The sequence below is a fragment of the Castor canadensis genome, chromosome 4 (genome assembly GCF_047511655.1).
Source record: "Castor canadensis chromosome 4, mCasCan1.hap1v2, whole genome shotgun sequence".
NCBI classification, from domain to species: Eukaryota; Metazoa; Chordata; class Mammalia; order Rodentia; family Castoridae; genus Castor; species Castor canadensis.
The window spans coordinates 185,695,540-185,714,764 of record NC_133389.1 but is presented as its reverse complement, the minus strand read 5'-3'; positions in this window follow the sequence as shown (position 1 = coordinate 185,714,764).

Below are 19,225 nucleotides of genomic sequence, written 5' to 3'. Positions count from 1 at the left end.
GACTGGGGCATCCCCAGACAGAGACTGTCCTCTACAGATGGAGAGAATGAAATGAACAGCTCCTCAGACTCTAGCCTGAGTGTAGCAGCAGTGAGAGGGAGAGAGCTACACCTGTCCCCAGCCACAGATATGCTGCAATACCCTGTCCTCACTGCCTGAGGGGTACAGCTAGATACAGCACTGGTGAAGGGGAGAAGAACTGGACAAGGCTCTGAGTGTGGACGTGCTGAGTTGGGGGCATCGGTGACCTACTCCACCGCAGAGTCACTTCCCAGAGTGGCCCGGCTGCCAGGCCTGAGCACAGAAGTCCTTGGGAATGCCTTCGTCTGTCTCAGCCACGGTCTCTCCTTTTAACTCATAGGCTTCATTTCTCTTTCTTTGTGGAACTTGAGTTTGAACAGAGGGCTTTGCACTTGCAAAGCAGGTGCTCTACCGCTTGAGCCACTCCTCCAGGCCCCACCACTTCATTTCTTAGAGCACCATTAAGTTTACAGGAAAGAGAAATGGATGCAAAGCATAAACACCTCTTTTCTTATCAGTCATTTTTTCTTCATATTAGATGTGTGTCTTTCCCAGTGAGAGGAATTAATTCGTTTGCTATTCCTAAAAACCACATGTAAGTCTAAGCACCTCGAGCTCTGTGAGCGTGGGAGTTAGAGGTGACTGGGCTTGGTGCTTAGAAAGAAGCTCCAAGTGTGGACTGATCAATATTTGATCCTATTCATAAAACTTGATAAAACAAGTCGATTAACCAAAGATGAGCCAAGATAGGACCTATGAAGTTCCTGGAAGCTTTGCTAATGCCAGCCAAAAGCAAAACCTTGCCAACAAAGCTGACAGTAAATGTGGCAAGGTCGTGGGCATCGGCATCGGGAAGGTGCTAGTGATGTGGAATGTGGCATTGCCGTGGGCGTGGCGACCCCAGCAAGGGTCTTCCTGTGCCCAGCAGCACTCACAGGAAGGGAGGACAGAGATGCTGATGCTGTTGGCATCCAGATGACCTGTGTGCCACCTCCATCGTCACAATCTCCAGAGAATGCTCCTGACTCACTCTCTGGGTTGGCCAGAGCGCCCCAGAGAGATCAGAAAGGACCCTGTGACCTCAGAATCAGCCAGCTCACATGGCCTCAGGGTTCTTCTCCACGCACAACTGTGTCCTGCCAGATTCAACATAAGGATCATTGCAGATGGCTTGGAAACTTCTTAAAGTAAGTAGCCAAGCTCAGAGTTATGGGGCAGATACAAGTCCTCACTTAAGCTATCGTGTTTGGAATCTAAAATAGCTTTGTCACAGATAAGAGACGTCTTCTTCCAGTGGTCAAAAATGGAAAGTTTTATATTAACGCCAGAAAATTTATGTTATCAGCACATTGGTTGTGGGTGTATCCAAGTGTGTCTCCTAGAAAACACGTCCACGTACCATTTTATGAAATATTCCTACGACAAGAGCTTGTGAGGAGGTTGTCTTCTCTGAGTTCAACCTCACTCTTTATTTTTTATTAGTTACTTGTTCAAAGGGGTTCATTAAGATTTTCTATACATGCATATAAGGTACTTTGGTCAAATTCACCCCTCCATTACACTTTCTTAATCCCCCATATCCAATTCTAATGGGCTTCATTATATTATTTTCATACATGTTTATAATACATATATACATGGAATTGTCACAGTGAAGTTCCCTGTAATAGCTGTCTTAAACAAACAAAAATGACTTTTTTCAAAAATGGAGGAAAGGAAGATAAAACAGGCCCTCCCTGGAGGTTGGTACCAGTGAGAGGATTTAAGGAAAAGTGCATAGAAGGTGAATGTGGTGGGAATATTATGTACTCCTGAATGAAAATGGAAAAATGAGACTTGTTGAAACTATTCCAGGGATGGAGGACAGGGGACAAAGGAGAATGATGGAGGGGGTAGATTCAACAATGATATATTGTAAGAACTTTGGTAAATGTCACAATTTATATGCCCCCAGTACAACAATAATATAATAATAATAATAATAGTAAATAGGTAAATAAATATAAAAACAATAGAGAATTAAAATAAAAAATATAAAGTACTTCGAGCATATTTACCTCCATTCCCTTCCTTTCCTCTTTCCCCTCCCGGTTGACTCCCCCCAAAGAGTTCCCCTTTCATATTCATGTTACATGTAGATGTACATTAGGTCTACATCCCACACATGAGAGAAAACATGCAGTATCTGTCTTTGTGGATCTGGCTTATTTCACCTGACATGGTGATCTCCAGTTCCTTTTTCCTGCAAGTGACACACTTTCATTCTTCTTTGTGACTGATACTCTGTTGTGCACGTATATCACATTTTCTTCATTCTTTTACCTGTTGATGGCTGATTCCACAGCTTGGCTGGTGTGAATAGTGCTGCAATGAACATGGGTGAGCAGGTGTCTCTATTATTTGTTGACTTGCAGTCCTTTGGAGTGGTAGAGCAGGATTGCTCCATTTTCAGGTTTTTAAGGAGCCTCCATACTGATTTCCACAGTGGCTGCACTAATTTCCATCCCCACTGTGGATGAGGGTTCTTTTTCCCCCACATCTTCACCAGAATTTGCTGTTGCTTGTTTCCCTGATGACAGCCATTCTGACTTTACAGCTAAGGCTCCAACCTCTTTCTTTAATTTGACATCATCTCCCAACCTCACCCCAAAATTTGGAAACCTGCATGTTGTAGGTGCAGAATCAAGCTAACCTAAGAAAGCAAAGCTTGGGTCTCAGAAGTGAAGGAGGCAGAGGTCTTGCAGAACTCCTGGCAGGGACTGCGTGGGCTTTCACCAGCTGGGTGTGGTTCAGACTGGAGACGAAACTGGGAAGTGAGGTTCCCAAACTGAGCCTGGAGATGCTCAGGGATCCCAGATAATCTGAACAGCTTCCAGCACCAAAAAAGTTAGGTTTCAGTGACAAAAAGAAATCGGATCAGTGGAACCTCTGCTCCAGACTCAGCTCAGTATTCTATGGCTAAAATAAACAGTATTTTATGATGGTTCTTATCTTACCCTCTCTGCTTGTGTGTGACATTTGCCCAAAAGTATATAAAAATGCATGTCTGTGGCTCCAGCGCTTGTTTGGGGACATTTTAATGGCTGTTTTCCATCTGTAATGCTCCTTTGGTGCACATGCGCTCTGTTGAGCAGTTTCATGGTGAATTTTTCTTACTCCTTTTGAAAGAACTTCAGCCAAAAGATTTATTTCCACCATTAAGCCAGGCACTGGAGTTCAGGTGGTGCAGCTTATTCAAACACCTGCCCAGAGTCAGCGCCCAGCGTCACTCCACATTCCTGTGCTCCTGGCTGCAGATGCCAGGTCTGTTGTCCCTACCAAGGGTACCACTTGCTCATGGAGGCTGTAGACTTGGAGAGGGAGAATTGGAAGCAAGCCAGGCATTCTTGGTGCTGAGGGTGAGGGCACAGAAAAGCCAAGGCCACACAGCAAGTGCCCGACTGGAGAAGGGCCTGGCAGAGCAAAAAGCTTCCTTCCAAAAAATGCCTACCCCCAGTCAGAGCCAGGCAACTGCTAGAAGAGACAGACGGTGACCTGCCATCCCCAGAGCTACCTGTGCTCCTGAGAGACACCTCGTCATGATGGGTCCTTCCTGTCCCCCCCTGCCGCCAGTGAGAGTGGCTCATCATGACTCAAGGAGTGGCCATGCACGTGGTCCTACACATTCCTAAATAAAGCCCACTGCTTCCTGCCAAGGCACGGCCCTGCTGGTGAGAGCTGCCAGAGGACAGGCGCCCTGGCAAGTGGGCTGAGACGCTGGCCCTGCCTGCTCTCCCAGGGGAGGTGAGATGTTCGGAATGAGAGGCTCTGGTCCTGAGGCCTGTGTGACCCCAACCAACCCTAAGCTGAGGGAGGGGTGTCTAAGTGCCCAACTCCTGACCACTCGAGGCCAGGACCTCAGGCCCCAGCTCAGTCGACCTGGAGACACGGACAGACCAACCAGGAACACCCTGCATTTCAAACTCAGAGCCACACATGAGACCATCCCAGGAACCTCCTCTGAAGAGAGATGACTGTTGTGTAGTTTAAATCCCTTCAGAGCTGGACGACATTGGATGTGGTCCAATCAGACACCTCTGCCAGGACTACCTGAGCTCACTCACAGAGCAACACAAGCCAAATCACAGCACAGGGTCAGTGTCCTCTGCCACCCAGCTCACACGCTACACTGCCACACAGCCACAGTCACACACACTGTCACACTCACACACTGTCAAACACACTGTCACTGTCACCTGTCACAGTCACACACTGTCACACTCACACACTTCACACTCACACACACTGTCACACTCATGCACTATCACAGTCACACACACTGTGACAGTCACCTACACTGTCACAGTCACACACACTTTCAGTCACACACTGTCACACTCATAATCACAGTCACACACACTGTCACAGTCACACACTGTCAAACACACTATCACTGTCACCTCTGTCACAGTCACACACTATCACAGTCATGCACTGTCACACACACTGTCACATTCACCATATCACACTCACATGCATTGTTACATTCACACACTGTCACATTCATGCACTATCACAGTCACACACACTGTCACAGTCACACACACTGTCACAGTCACACACACTGTCACAGTCACACACACTTTCACAGCCAAACACTGTCACATTCACACATTGTCACACTCACACACTATCATAGTCACACACACTGTCACAGTCACACACACTTTCACAAACACTGTCACATTCACACACCGTCACACACTATCACAGTCACACACACTGTCACAGTCACACAGTGTTACGGTCACGCACACTGTCACAGTCACACACTGTCACAATCACATAATTGCTCACACTTCATAATTTTACGCTTCACTTATGAATGATAAAACCAACCGGCCAAGCAATCGAGGATTTCCCAGTGAACACGGACATGTGAGCCTCCCCTGCATGGCAAAGAAGGAAGCCCCACTCTGCCCTACCCTGGACTCTGCCTGCCACTGTCCTACCGAGCTACACAGATAGAAGCCCAGGCAGGCCAGAGAGACACTGACCATGGACTTGCTATGGCTGGGCCTCAGCCTCTTATCTGCGAGGACTCTGAGCTATCATGGACGAGGCTCCTGATGTGGGCTGTGATGGGAACCCAGCCGCAAACTGGACACCCACCACCCTCTGAAAGAAACAACATGGTGGGGACACTGCCGAGCCTCCTGAAAAGATGCACCCTGAACTTGGAACGGGCTGCTGCAGGGCTGTGTGTCCTGTCTGTGCCACTTGACATGTGGCTGCATGAGAATCTCAGCCCCTGGGATGCTCACACTTGTAGAGTCTTGTCCAGTGACAGTGCCAATGGCCTCGGTCCAGCATAAAAGGAACAACACGGGTTATGATCTGATTGCCCTGGAGGACAGGAGCAGCCAAGTCTCAACTTAGTACAGTTCTCGCAGTCTGCCTGTCCTGGGGCTAGGCAGACCCTGACTCCAGTAAATCCTGCGGGGTCCTGGCTAATGAGCTAAATGATTCTAAGACACGTGTCCACAGGTAACTCAGGTTTTCACTTTGAAGGCCAGCTGCAGAAGGGAGAGACAGTTTACAGGACCAGGAGATACAGGAAAGCCCCAAATGGATGTGGGGACAGTCATGGTGGGCTCTGCCCCACCCCTCTCAACAGCCCTAGTTAGGAGGCAAGTACTTGGTGTGGTCACTCCAAGTACAGGGGGTGTGGGTCCCCACATAGCTGCATCAACAGCTCTAGGTTGAATCAGAATTGTGGATTTCCACCTGGAACCTGGAGTCAGAGCCCGAGGGTTGGTGAGCCCTCCAGGGCCATAGCCATCACCTGGACGCAGGCAGTGCCCTGACTTGGACCTTCCTTTTCAAGGGTGTTTTGGGGACACCAGGACCTGTGCATTGTGAGATGAACTTTAGAACGAGCTCTTGGGTTCCTACTTGAGGGGTTTCCACTGGGCTGTGCTGAGTCTAGAGAATTTGAGGATTGCTGGCACAGAGTGAAGCTTCAGACCCACGAGCACAGCGCATCTCTCCACGCACCAGGGTCTGCTCTGATTGACTTCAGCCACGTTTGTCACAGACTCTGTGTACAAGTCTTACAAAACCTTTGTCAGAAGTATCCACAGGCATCTCATATCTTTGAGGATGAGGTAAATGGTAGTTTTGCTCTCAACTGTTTACTGGCATATCCAGATACAAGTCACTTTTGTTATGTTCATCTTGGATCCTACACTTTTGAGAAATCCACGTGGTAGTTTCAGTTGAGTTGTCCACCAGTAAGGACAGTTTACCTCTTCCTCTTTCTCTCCATTCCCCATCTACCCATATGGTGAAATATGTCGATTCTTAGTGTGAAACCAGTGTGCATTCTGGGGATAGACCATACTTGATGCAATGTATTATCCTCTGTATATGTTGTTAGATGTGATTTGCTAAAATTTGAACAATTTTTACATCTCTGGCCCAAGGAATATTGGCCTGAGGTTTGCTTTCTGTAATAACTCTTGATATCAGAATGATGGTGGGTTGGGAAAAAATTCCTCCCTTTCAATTTGATGGCAGAATTTTTGTTACGATTTCTTACTTGAATATTAAGAAGAATTTTCTGGTAAAGCATCAGGACCTGGAGTTTTGTTTGAAAAGGTTTTTAACGAAATATTCAATTTTGTTGGTAGATTCGATATTATCTTGAGTATCTTCTTGAGTAAATTTTAGAAGCTTCTGTCTTTCAAAGATTTTGTCCATTTCATCTGAGCTGTGGACTTTAAGTGTTCATATTTCCTCGCTGTCCTTTTACGGTTTGTCCAGTCTGAAGGGAAATCATTTCTCCCTGAATCTGGTCATTTGTGCCCTCTCTCCTTTTTTTCCTATTTAATCTGGGTAGGGATGTATCAGTTTTATTGACCTCAAAACAAAACAACTCCTGGTTCCATGGGTGTTTCCGTGCTTTTTACCCTGTTGATCTACCCTCCATTCTTCATTATTTCTATCCATCTGCTTACTGGGGCTTTGGTTTGTTCCTTTACTGAAGGCAGAGCAGAGGTCATGGGTGAGACATTCCTTCCTCCCTACGTAACTGTTTCTCACTGTTTCTCCCTCCCACACACGGCTGCAGAACAGTGCAGATGTTGAGGTGCTGGTTTTCACTTTCACTTAGTTCAAAATGCTCTCTGGTTTTCCCTATGCTTCCCTGCGGGTTATCTACAAATGTGCCAATGCACAAACACTCGGGATTTTCCTTAAAACCTGGTGTTGATCCTAAGTGAACTCCATGTGTTTAGAGAACATAGTTGTTGTGACTTACGTACTTTTGTTTTAAAGGTAGGGTCTTGTGAGGGTTAACCCTATGACCGACCTGACTGCACCACGGGGTCCATTTCTGGGTGTGTCTGGGAGGGCATTTCCACAAGCGGCTGTACTCAGTAGGAGAGACAGCCCTCCCCAGTGTGGGCTTCATCCAGTCCATGAAAAGCCTGATACAACCTACAGGGAAGAGCCAGGTAGAGCAGCACACTTCTGTAACTCCAGCACTCCAGAGGCAGGAGGATGATGGGTTCCAGGCCAGCCTGGGCTACATAGCAAGTCCCTCTCTGAAAAAACAAACCAAAACAAAAAGAACACAGGAGAGGAAAAAAGGAATCCACTCCTCTTTTCCTGTCTTGCTCTTGACCTGGGGCTCAGCTAGGATGGGCTTCACAACATTTGCCCCTGGTTCCTAGCCTTTGGACTGAGGCTGAACTCTAGCACCAGCTCCCTGAGCAGGAAACAGACAGACAGAAAGACAGAGACAGAGAACAGGGAGGAGAAAAAGGAGGGAGAGGAGAAAGGGGAGAAGGGAGAGGTCTCCTTTTGGCTGCTTCTCTAGAGAGCCCTGACCATGAGAATGACATTTCCTACTGCTGTCGGGGGAGTCAGCAAGGCCAGCAATGTCACCACGGAGTCTGACATTAATATGCAAGTCCAGTCCTTGTTCAATTAGTGTTGGCATGGTATGTGTCTTGGTCTGCTTTTTTTGTGCTATGACTCGGGCCCATGGGAATAACAGCATCACATCCAGCACTGGCGAGCTCTCAGCTGACCTTTCTGACTCTTTCTGCTGGTTCCTATCCCCCTTTCATAATTTTCTTAGATTTTTTTTAGGGGGTGCATTGGCTCCTTTCACTCCTCCTGGACAGAAGAGGACTTCCGAAAACCAGCCCTTAGTCTTCCTGTGAGACAAGAGGCATCCAAGAAGAAATGGACAGGGAGAAAGATTGCAGTTGGATTTTTCTCCCACCTACAGGGCTGAAGAATGGTGACCCCGACCAGTCACCTGGACAGCAGCCTTCATGTGAACTCAGGGCTGGGGGAGATCCAGGCAGCAACAGCCCCAGCTGTTCCCACCTTGGAAATCAACAGCAAAAGCACGAGCCCTTACGGAGAGCAAGCAGGTGGATGTCAGCTTCTTTCCTCCCTGCGAGCCTTCTAAACCCCAGGAACTGAGGCCAGAACTCTGGAAACCCCAGAGTGAGGCCCCAGGCTCCCTGGTCTCAGTGGCTCCTGATGGGGCTTTGTCCCCTCTCTCCTCCACGTCCAGTGCCTGCACTTGACAGACATCAGCAGACTGAACAGCAACTGACACTCAGCCGCTCCCAACACGGACACACGCTGGGCAGGGGCGGGGCTGCCTCAGATGGGACACAAAGTAGTTCATCACAACCTGGTCCCCACCTGAAGGATGCGGCCAGGCCAAGTAAGCACAAGCTGACTTAGCTACTAAAAACAGCAACAACCTCAGAGGCAAATTGGTGTGCCAGTTTACTGACCATCCAAGGACAAAGGTGAGCGGTCCAGCGATAAAAGAGATGAACAAACAGGTGGCCGCATTTTGACTCATCAGACGCCAGGCTGGAAAGGGCAGCCTCAGATGAGCAGGCTAAGCGGCCATGAAGACATGAAATGTGAGTGGAGAAAGGTGACAAAAGTCCAGCCCTGTCCTCTGCTCACAGCACAGAGCTGCCTCCAAGGAAAGGGGCCAGAGACCCTCATACACCATGGAGCCCTGGAGCTGGCAACAACTGCTGGTGTCCACAGCAGGAGCCCCGATGGGGGTTCAGGGGAGGCCCGGTGTCAGTGGGGAGGAGGCCCCAGGTTGGAGAGGTGATTGTAAGTCAAAATGGAGTGTGTCAATAGAGTGCTGTGTGAAGCAGAGGTGTCTAGAGCCAGAAACACATGGGTGAACTCAGAGCCAAACTCAGGCTGGTCCTGCTGCCAGCCATCTCCTCTGTCCCCTAAGTATGGGACACCATATTTTTCTACTGCTCTATTTTTATGTCTGGGAAGGACCAAGCTGCCCACATCTCAACATCTCACCCCTAGAGACTCATTCCTCGCTCTCTGCAGCATGGACTTTGTCCCTCACTTTCAGTGCACCTAATCCACAACTGCCAGATGCCACAACACCATGACGCAGCCGTGTGCCCCCTTTCTGCCCCATTCCCTGTCAGGGTCCTATGCAAGACATTTTCCTGGGACAGCCAGACTCTGAGCACCAGAGCCTAGAACATCTGCACCTCTGCCAGGGCTCCACCCAAGACACTGCACAGACAGACCAGCGAGAGATCAGGACACCGAGGGTGTTTTCAACAAATTCACTGCAGGGTTGCGTATCCCAGAGTGAAAGGCAAACCCTCCAAACACCCAGCACACTAAGCGCGCTCTGCGGCTCGGTGAGGCCCTGATGCAAAGTCTGAGCCGTGCCAAGACGGAGAAGCCAGGTGTAAAACACTGTATTCAGCCTCCTCAGTGCAAAGGAAAATGAGGAGGATGCTGGGGCGAAGTGAGAAATGCTGGTGGGGAGGCGTGGGGAGGCGTGGGTAGTAATTTCTCCTCTTCTTAATGCTTCCTGGCCTGACAAGTGCTTCCTCCTCTGGTCCCTGGACCAGACTGGTGTGGTAGCTACTTGGGAGGCTGAGATCTGGAGGGTCAAGGTTCAAAGCCAACCTGGGCAAAAATGCTTGTGAGACCCCCCCCATGTCAAGGGGAAAAGGCTGGGTATAGTGGTACACACCTGACAGCTCAGTGATGGCAGGAAGAATAAAATAGGAAGGTCACAATCCAAGCCAACCTAGACAAAAAGTGAGAACCTAGCTCCAAAATAACCAGAGCAAAAATGCTGGAGGTGTTGCCCAAGTGGTAGAGAGGCTGCAGGCTCAAAGTCCTGAGTTCAAACCCCAGTACTGCCTTAAAAAAACACAGCAGGAAGTGAGGGGCACAGTGGCCTGAGGGGAAAGGCTCTTGTCACTGGGTCTCAGAGCAAACCCACATTCGTTCACAGACACTGAAACCCTCTCTCCTCTCTCCTCTCTCAGCTCTGCTCCATTTACTTAAAACAAAGGCAGGGCTGTCACCACTGCTTGACACCTGCAGTTCTTCCCAAATCATAGAAGGAATTCTTGGTAGATGAGCGCCAGCTCCCCTCTGCTGCTCCTCAGGACAGGGCCATTGGAGCAGGTCACAGCCCACCTTCTTCTGGGATCTCGCAAGGTCCAGCTGTGAGGGAGACGTGGGTTCACGCCCTCTGTGCCTCAGTTCCCAGCCCGACACCACTTCTAAATGGAGGAGGAAATATTTCCCATAAACAGGCTCTGCTAAAACAGTAAAAACGTGCAGTTACAAGAAGTGACAAGGGAACCCGCTACACAGCTTCTCAACAGCCAGCTCCTTCCATTCAATGTAGTCTCCATGTGCACCGCCTCACTCCTCCTGCTACACAGATGTGGCGTCCAGAGCCACGATTCAATCAAGCAGTCAGTCAGTCAGTCAGTCGCTGTGTATCAAAGACACCCTGCATGCCCAGCATGGGGGTGAACACAGGACAGGCAGGGTTCACTCTCAGGGGCACCTGTTTACAGGACCAGCAAGCCAAGAGTCTGTAAGAGCCGAGAAGTGGTGCCCGCCTGCTTTTAAATCTTTGGAAATCAGTTCTTGCCTCTCAGCTGGGGGTCCATGCCTCCTTCACCATCATTTATGGCTCCAGTGAGGACATGGGGCATGAGGCAGCCTGTGGGAAGACAATGGGGCAATGAGGCCTGTCCAAGTCCTGGTGAGACACAGCAGTTGAGGTTGCAGACAACCAAGGATGGCCCTAAGAAGGGAGAGAATCAGGAGACCAGAAGAAAGAAAGCTGCACCTGACCACCGTTTGAGTTCCTGGATCTAGCCATACCTGAAGCCAACCTGTCCCTAGGTTTTCCAATTTTGTCACCCAATGAAGTCTTTCTCACTTGAACTTTATAGATTCTTGTACTTCATTCAAACCCAGCTCTTTGTGGTCCTGACTCCGGTAACGTGGTCATTTGGGGACCCACTGATTCCCCTGCCGTGTGGCAGGTGGTGCTCCCTGCAATTGAGGGATATGGAATCGGGGAACCTTGGCCCTTACCCCAGTGCTTCGCACATGGAGGTTGGGAAATCTAACAGTATATTCTGAGTTCACAGAGTTCGGCCAGACTTTGTTAATTACTATTTCTTCTTATCATTTTGGTGAACACCAAGATTCTGCCTGAGATCAGTGACCCTCGGCAGGGAAAGTGCCATGTGTCTGCAAGATGGAGGGGGAGAGCCCTCATGGTCCCTGCTCCACACTGGGCAGCACACAGCCCTACACACACACACACACACACACACACGCACACATGCACACGCCTGTGTGAGCCCCAAAGCTGCTCAAGCCAGTGCAGTGGCCACAGGTGGAGATGCGTAGTGTCTCCAGAGCGGGACCTGCTGGTGTCACTCATTGTCTGTCACAGAATTGGGGACCTGCTGTTGCTCTTCTCTCTAATGTCCGTTGGTGTGTTCCTGGGCACAGGTGGACCGGTCCTGGAAGACCCAGGCCATTCCAGAAGACAATGCAGTGAGCATCCTGAAGTTCCCCCTGAAAAGTATGAAAGCATCTATGTCTTGCAACAACAGAAGTTTTGTGTCTCACAGCTCTGAAATCCAGAATTCAGAAATCCGGGTTGGCAAGGCCCCTCTGAAGTCTGGGGAGACCTGTCCATGCTCCTCTTCCCCTGATGGCTTCCGGAAAACTCAGCATCCTGGGCTCATGGACACCTCACTCCAATCTCTGTGCCCTCATGGCAGTCAAGTCACCTCCTGTCCATGCCTCACTGTCCTTCCTGGTGTCATTGGATCTAGAATGTGCTCTAAACCCAGGATGGTCTCATCTTGAGATCCTCAACAACTGCCTCTGTAAAGAAAGTCAAGCTGTGCATTTAGGGAGCAGCCTGATGGGTGAGTGCCAGGGGATATGGAGCACACGCTTTTCCTTCACTTCTTGTTTTGTTGGGTTTTTGAGACAGGCTGTTCAGCTCCTACAAGTTGTGTTTCCTGAATATTGAACAGTCTGGAAATTTTTTACAGGCTTCCAGACCTCATGAATTTCACCTTGTTATGTGCTAAATAGTCCTAGGATCACTGGCCCTTATTCTGGATGCATTAAGTTTCTTGGAAACATTGATCCTTGGAGGTCTTGCTTTCAGGATGCATAGGTGGGACAAGTGTCCAGCATCCCCACTATGGAGGCTGGGCCCTTCTAGGTATTGTCCTGGGAGCCCATGGACTGGTTATAATGATTCCTGGTCTGTCTGATGAGCACTGGCTGTCACCTCTAAACCTTTCAGGGTTCTCCTCCTGGTTTTGAGGGTCTCTCATGGACATACCGATTACATCCAAAGCTGACGCGCTCACCTGTCTCTGCTGTGTCTGGGTCATTCCAGGTGCTCAGTGGGCATTGGTTAAATTGAAGAGTAAAGATGGGACACGACTTTCTGATGATCCTGAATTCCCTGTATTTTTTTTAAATATACTTTAGATGGATCTCCTCCACCTACCCACATTTGTTTTAGGAATTCTGTCAGACTCACTAGACACTGAGACGGTGAGTAATAACTACTGACGGCTCTGAAATAGTCTAATTGAGGAACCCAATATTCTAGTCAGGGAACTCAGAGTGAAGCTCTTTCCTCGTCTGCATCCTGGGGACCAGGAGTCTGTGTGTCCAGGCCTGGTGTGTCCACCCTCAGGCTCACACTTAGCAGAATGCAGAGGGTTCCCTCGCCCACCCCGAGACAGGGCAGGCATGGGTTGTTTTCCTGACTTGATTTTGTTTTTGGCTTAGCTTGTGCTCTGTGCCAATTGACTACAAGACCAACTGATACCCAAAAGTCCTGGGTCCCTCTTCATTCAGTAGCAGCAGGAAGCCATCAACATCTCTAAAATCTGCCTGTCAAGGTCTACAGCCTCTTAGAAACAGGATCCCCACTACACCAAGTGCGGCCCTTAGGTTGCAACCCATCCCCCAGGGTCAGGGTCTGGTTCTGGCCAGGACCAGCCTGTTCCTCCACAAATCGACCCATCAATGATCTCGTTCAAACACTGGTGGAAGAATTCAAATGGACACTCTGCAAAGCTCCCTGCAGCGTGTCCCTGTCCCCCTATCACACGTGTGACAGTATGTAAAAGAGCATGCTCAGAGAACAGGAGAAATCATCCTGAAGGAACAACGCATTTCCCAGTTAAGTTCCCAGAGTCACGGGCTCTGTGCCCCGGACTGCGTGGGCCTCAAGTTTAGAACTGTGACATGACTCACCATCTCCACAAAGTTGAACCCGGATCCCGAATGTTGATAAACCGTCCGAAGGATGTGCTCCTTTCTTAGGGATGAGAGCATCGAGAGAAATGTTTTTGCAAGGGTTCTGCATCTTGGATAGTCAGCATCCATGCACACAAGGTGACATTGCACACTTTGCTGAGGCCGGCTCCCTGTGGCTCAAAAACAAACACAGTCGTTGGAGTGACCACAGGGACCTGAATGAGCAGGTTTCCAGCACGATGAAGGGTTCTGGTGTCTAGGGATGACTCATGCACTAGATTAGAAAACTCTTGTGTTGAATTTTTGAAATGCACCACTTGTCCCTGTCAGGAAAAGCCACTAGAACCAATCAGTGACCATCAGCTCCGTCGTGCAGCTTGCTGAAGGACAGACTTCATGCTCCCACTAAAGGCCACCTCCCCTGCCAACATCATCTGGTGAATAGCAGGCTTCAAAAACTCCAGCAGAGAAGGAAATCTCCCAAGAACAGCCCACACCGCTCAGAACAGGCGACAGTACTGCGTGCGAAGGACGGTGTCCGTGTAGGGTGGAATTCTGGTGCGGAGAAAACAACATGGCTTCAGACGCTGGGAGGTTTGGCTCCAGCAGAGTGTGACTGCTACAACTATTTACCTACTCACCACCTCCTGATTTATGAGTGTTCCTATTAAGCTCAACATACGTGCGCAGCTGTAGGGGGACTGAACTCGGGTCTGTGCTCCCTCTGAGCTGCATCCCCAGCCCCGTTTACAGCTTTTTAAATTATATTTTTAAGGAACTTAGGTGTAAGACAATCATTTTGTCTTTTCTCTTTTGAAATGGCCACGTTTGTAGGTCAAAAATTGCTGAATATGAACAATGTCATAGGGTTCCACCTAACGTATATAAAGTGAACCTTTTCTATGTTGATGAAAGTGTGTCACATGGACGTGAGGCCACCAGACACCCCTCAGCCCCTCCCCATTCTCTCCGGTCACTTTCCTGATGCTGGGTTTCCACGGAAACAGAGGTCTTCTCTACGTGCCCGCTCCTTACACTTCACGTGGGTGATTCAAGCGTGTCGCTTCGTTTGGGGGTCATCTGTCCATCACTGAGTGGAACCATTTTCTGTAGCACACTTAACTTACACAGTCCTCCATCAGTGGGCTGCTGTGGACATGCATGTGGACACATATTCTTGTCCATGATGGCCTAAGAGGGAACCAGGCCACCTCGGCCACAGGCTGAGTGAGCATCTGTGTGGTCTTAGTACATGATACACCAGATGTTTCCAAACAGCTGGTTCTGGGCCACTCACCCCTTAAAACAAGACATAAGACCCTTGTTCTGGAGCGTTCCTCCCTATATCTGCAGGACAGGAGTACCCTTGACTCTGAAGACAAGGAGACAGAGAAGAATGTGGACAGGCCTTGCCAGCCACGCTGTCTATGACTGCTAGATCACACGCTGTGTGATCTCTATGGCTCATTCTTCATCAGAGCTGAGCATAAACAGAGCCCATGTCTCCTTGGGTCATCACCTCTTATGAAGCCTCCCATGTCTGCCTCTTAAGCAGTCACATGAAACTCACAGTGACTGAACTTGGATACTTGTTTCTGGTTAGTCTGTCTTTTGTTATAGGGCCGCAGCCATGAACCAGGCAATGGGAGAGGAAAAGAAATCTGTCCCTATATTTGGGCCACATCACTGGCCTCCACCTGTCTTCACAAGTGTTCCTGTACAAATGCCCTCTTCCTATAAGAATGCCAGGCTTAGGATTTGAGGCCCAGGCTGATCCAGCATGACCCCATCTCAACTCACTACATCTCAAGGACCTATTTCCTGACAAAGTCTCGCTCTTGGGTTCCTCACGTCAGACTTAGCTCTGTTAAGGCACAAATGAACCTGGACAGACTTCACCTTGGGCTTGGGTCATCTTGACTTTGCCAGACTCTATTTTCTTATGGTCCCTCAGGTCCCTGGATTGAACCTTGGAGTTTTTGTGTTGTGCTCAAAATGTACTGACCAATGGTCCCTGCTGTGGGCAGCTCCTGTTCAGCCTTGCCTGGCCTCTGCCAACCATGCCAGTCACCTTCAAAGGTCCATCTCCAGTAGTGACCCTGGCATAGAGGAGTCACCCATGCTGTACAGCCTGAGACGACTTTATACTGGCAAAGGGTCCCTGGAGGGCAGCAGGACCTAGCCTCTTCTCTGCTATTTGTTCTTCCCTGACAACATGTAAATGCTTCCAAAATTCTTTAAATCGTAACTACATTTTATCTAATCCCTTAATCCTCCTTCTTCTGTCCTTTGTCCCAAACTCTCACTGCATATCTGGAAGGAGAATTTCGACCCTCTCCTTAGGAGGCAGAGCGGTTCAAGAGGTAGGGAGTCTGAACAGGTCTTTGGGTCCAGTCTCTGGGCTATGGCCAGGACACGCTTCTGGAGAAAGAAAGAGAGGCCTCACGCCAAGGATGGAGAAGCTCAGGAGAGCTGCCACAGGCCAGAAAATCTCACCCTTCATTATGCTTCTGAAAGAAGTGAGTGATGAACCAACAACCTAGACTGCACATGAACTTGAACCATGTCCCCTGGGCCTCCAGGGATGCTCAGGCCTCACCATCCAGACATTCTGCAGGGAGAGAAGTGAGCTGTCTGACCAGAAGGGATCATCAAGCCACTTCCTAATAGCCTAAGAAGAGAAAAAAAAGTAAAAGACAGAGTCCTTCAGAGGCTGTCCTGGTGGGAAAACTGATGATAACGCCATACAATGTGAGGAGCTGCCTGCCTTCTTTTGGGGGCTCAGCTGTGCTGACAGCCTCGCCTCTCCAGGAAAGGAGAGATCCATCTCCCCACATCTCTGGGCCTGGTCATCCCCTCCCCACCTCACACCTGTGAGCACCTCAGGAGCAGGGGCTTCACTCCATCCCTGTATGTCACATCCACAACCTCTCCTCTCCCTCTGTCGCTCTGCTTCCAGGTGCCATGATTCCCCCGCCACGATCTTCCACAGTGGTATTCCTGCCTTGCTGCAAACCTAAAAGCAAGGGAGCCAGCCCACCACAAACTGAAATCTCCAAAACCAGGAGCCAAAACAAAGCTGTTTTCTCAGCTATTTTGTCACAGTGATGTAAAGCTGGCTGACACACCTGTTCCCTTGTCAAGGCACCTTTTCTCGTAGCCTGGTCTGACCGACGCTGCTTTTCTTTGGGTCTTCTGGTCTTATTTATCTCCCTACGCTATTTGTGGGACTGAGTAGCATTGTTGACTGATTCACTCGGGGTCTCTCACGAGGTACCTCATGCTGCCATGGTGGGCATGCAGGGTGCCAGGGACCATCATGATGCTGCTAAGAAGCTGTAGCACTGGTGTGGGGCCTCAGGGCTGGGGAGCAGAGCCCCACAGGGACCTTCCAGACCCTTTTGGGAACAGACTGCAGGATCCTCTTAGGACCACTGCAGGAAAGAGAAGGAACCTGGGCTGCAACCTGAGGGCCTCGAGCTTCCTCTCCACCCTGCAGCGCAGGGTCTAATGGTGCCCTGGGCTCTTCCTTACAAACAATGGTTCTGTCAACAGGGCAGGTCCCTTGGTTTTAAGGGGGAGTTACTGTTTGAGGCCCATCATCCTGGTCTTCTGCTGCCATCTGTCCAGCTTTGGGAAGAGCCTGCATTCCTGCTGACAGGACAGGTGGGGAGCTGCTAACCACAGGCTTGAGGGCCAGTGTTTTGGGGTAGAGATCGTATTCTTAATAAACTACGTCACTCCTGTAGTTCAATAATTAGAAGTTAATAACACCTCCCTTAAAAATGGCACCCAGACTCAGGCTCGCCTGGCCTTGGGAGTTGTGGGCGTCACATTGCTCAGGAGCCTGGTTTCCTCCAAGGGAACATTCCCACCCACCCCCAACTGTGAGCTCCATTCCCCTTCTTTGTAGGCCTGGCAACAGAGCTGAGACCTGGCCAGGAGGACAAAGCTCCTCTACAGAAGAAATGTCATCTCAGGCACCAGCATCACACAGCACGTGCCATCTTTGCTGGTGTCTCTCTGAAGGAGGAGCGGGTTGGGAGCCTCATCCAGCATCAGCGAGGCCACGCATGAGAAGGCTGCAGACTCTGGGACAGTCTGAGGGTCCGAGGTGCCCTCACCAGCCTGGCTCCCCAGAGCAGCGGGCAGTGTCAGAAATTCCCTGGAAGGAATCCTAGGAATCCTACAGCCCTTTCCCTGCCACCAAAAGTGAGCAGTGACTGCGGGGACTTGCACAGAGGCAGATGCTACCCCGCAGAGGGCTGGCCAAGGTGGCTGGGGCCCAGGGCTCTTGGAGGGGGGCGGTTAAACAGGCACCTTGCTCTGGACACATTGCTGGACAGGAGCTTGCTCTCTAACTAGGGGAGGAAGAGGGACTACATGGGCCATCATGGGGTGGGCACTTTGTTGGGTGGTTTGTGGTTCCTTGGGTCTTTGGGAGAAATGTGTGCCATTGACCCATTAAGCTGTCCCCATCCCAGGCTGTTCACGGTGTTCTCGGGATCCGCCTGCTACAACTAGGACTGTGGTGCAGAAGCACCTTGCCTGGTATTTCTGAGTCGACTGTGGAGGGCTCTGGGCTCAGGGAGATGGCTCCTTTCACTGGAATCGCTTTGGCAGATCATATTGAAACAACTGTGTCAGCTATGTCCATCAGTGGCCAGGTGCCTGACCACAGGTCAGACTGTCACCTGCGCTGTCCTGGGGACCATCCGCTCCTTCCTTCTCCTCTTGGTTCTGTATAAAAGTGAGACTGGAAGCCAGACGTACAAGGCAGGTTAGGGAAAGAGGATGGGATGGAATGTACCTTTGGCCCAGAGGCAAGATAGCTGCAGAAAATCTTAAAACCACTCCATGGGCCCTAAAATGGCTACAGCCCACAGACCACATGTGATTAAGCCCCAGGACCAATCAGAAATGGACAGAGAAACATACATGGCAGGCAATTTAAATGAGCCAGAGGCATGGGACACTGTGGGCTTCCCTCCCTTCATCCAGGGAAGAGGAATTATAAAACCCCTAAGCAAAGGAGCCATGGGGGCTCAGACTTTCCGAGACCCCTCCCATATGGGGCCTTTTCTTCTTTTTCTTCCCCTCTACTTAGTAAACCTCTGCTCTTTTGCTCACCTCATTGTCAGTGACTTTCTTTGATTTCTATTTTTCTGTCCCTCTTTATTCACTCTTGTCCGTGAAGTTCATTCTTCAGCTTCCTGAGAAAAGAGCCCAGAACACTGACCCTCCCTCTGGCTACACACCTAAGCCAGCAAGGTTGTGTGGAGGCTCTGGGTCCTGCACAAACTTCCTGTTTCAAAAGCTCTTTGTATATCACAGGTGTTAGCCCTTCACCTGGCCAGACTTGGCAAGTGAGTTCCTACTGTGTCATTTGACAGCCTCCTCCCTGTTGGCCTCCTCAGCTGCACGCCTGAATCTTGTAGGACGTCATCTGCGTGAGCCCAAACATTTCCTCCATTTGTTAACTAATCAGTTTTTAAGTCTCTCTGAGAACTGAATGCACAATTCCATGAAATTCTACTTTTATAAGTGAACATGGGGGAGGGAGGTCAGGGCCACC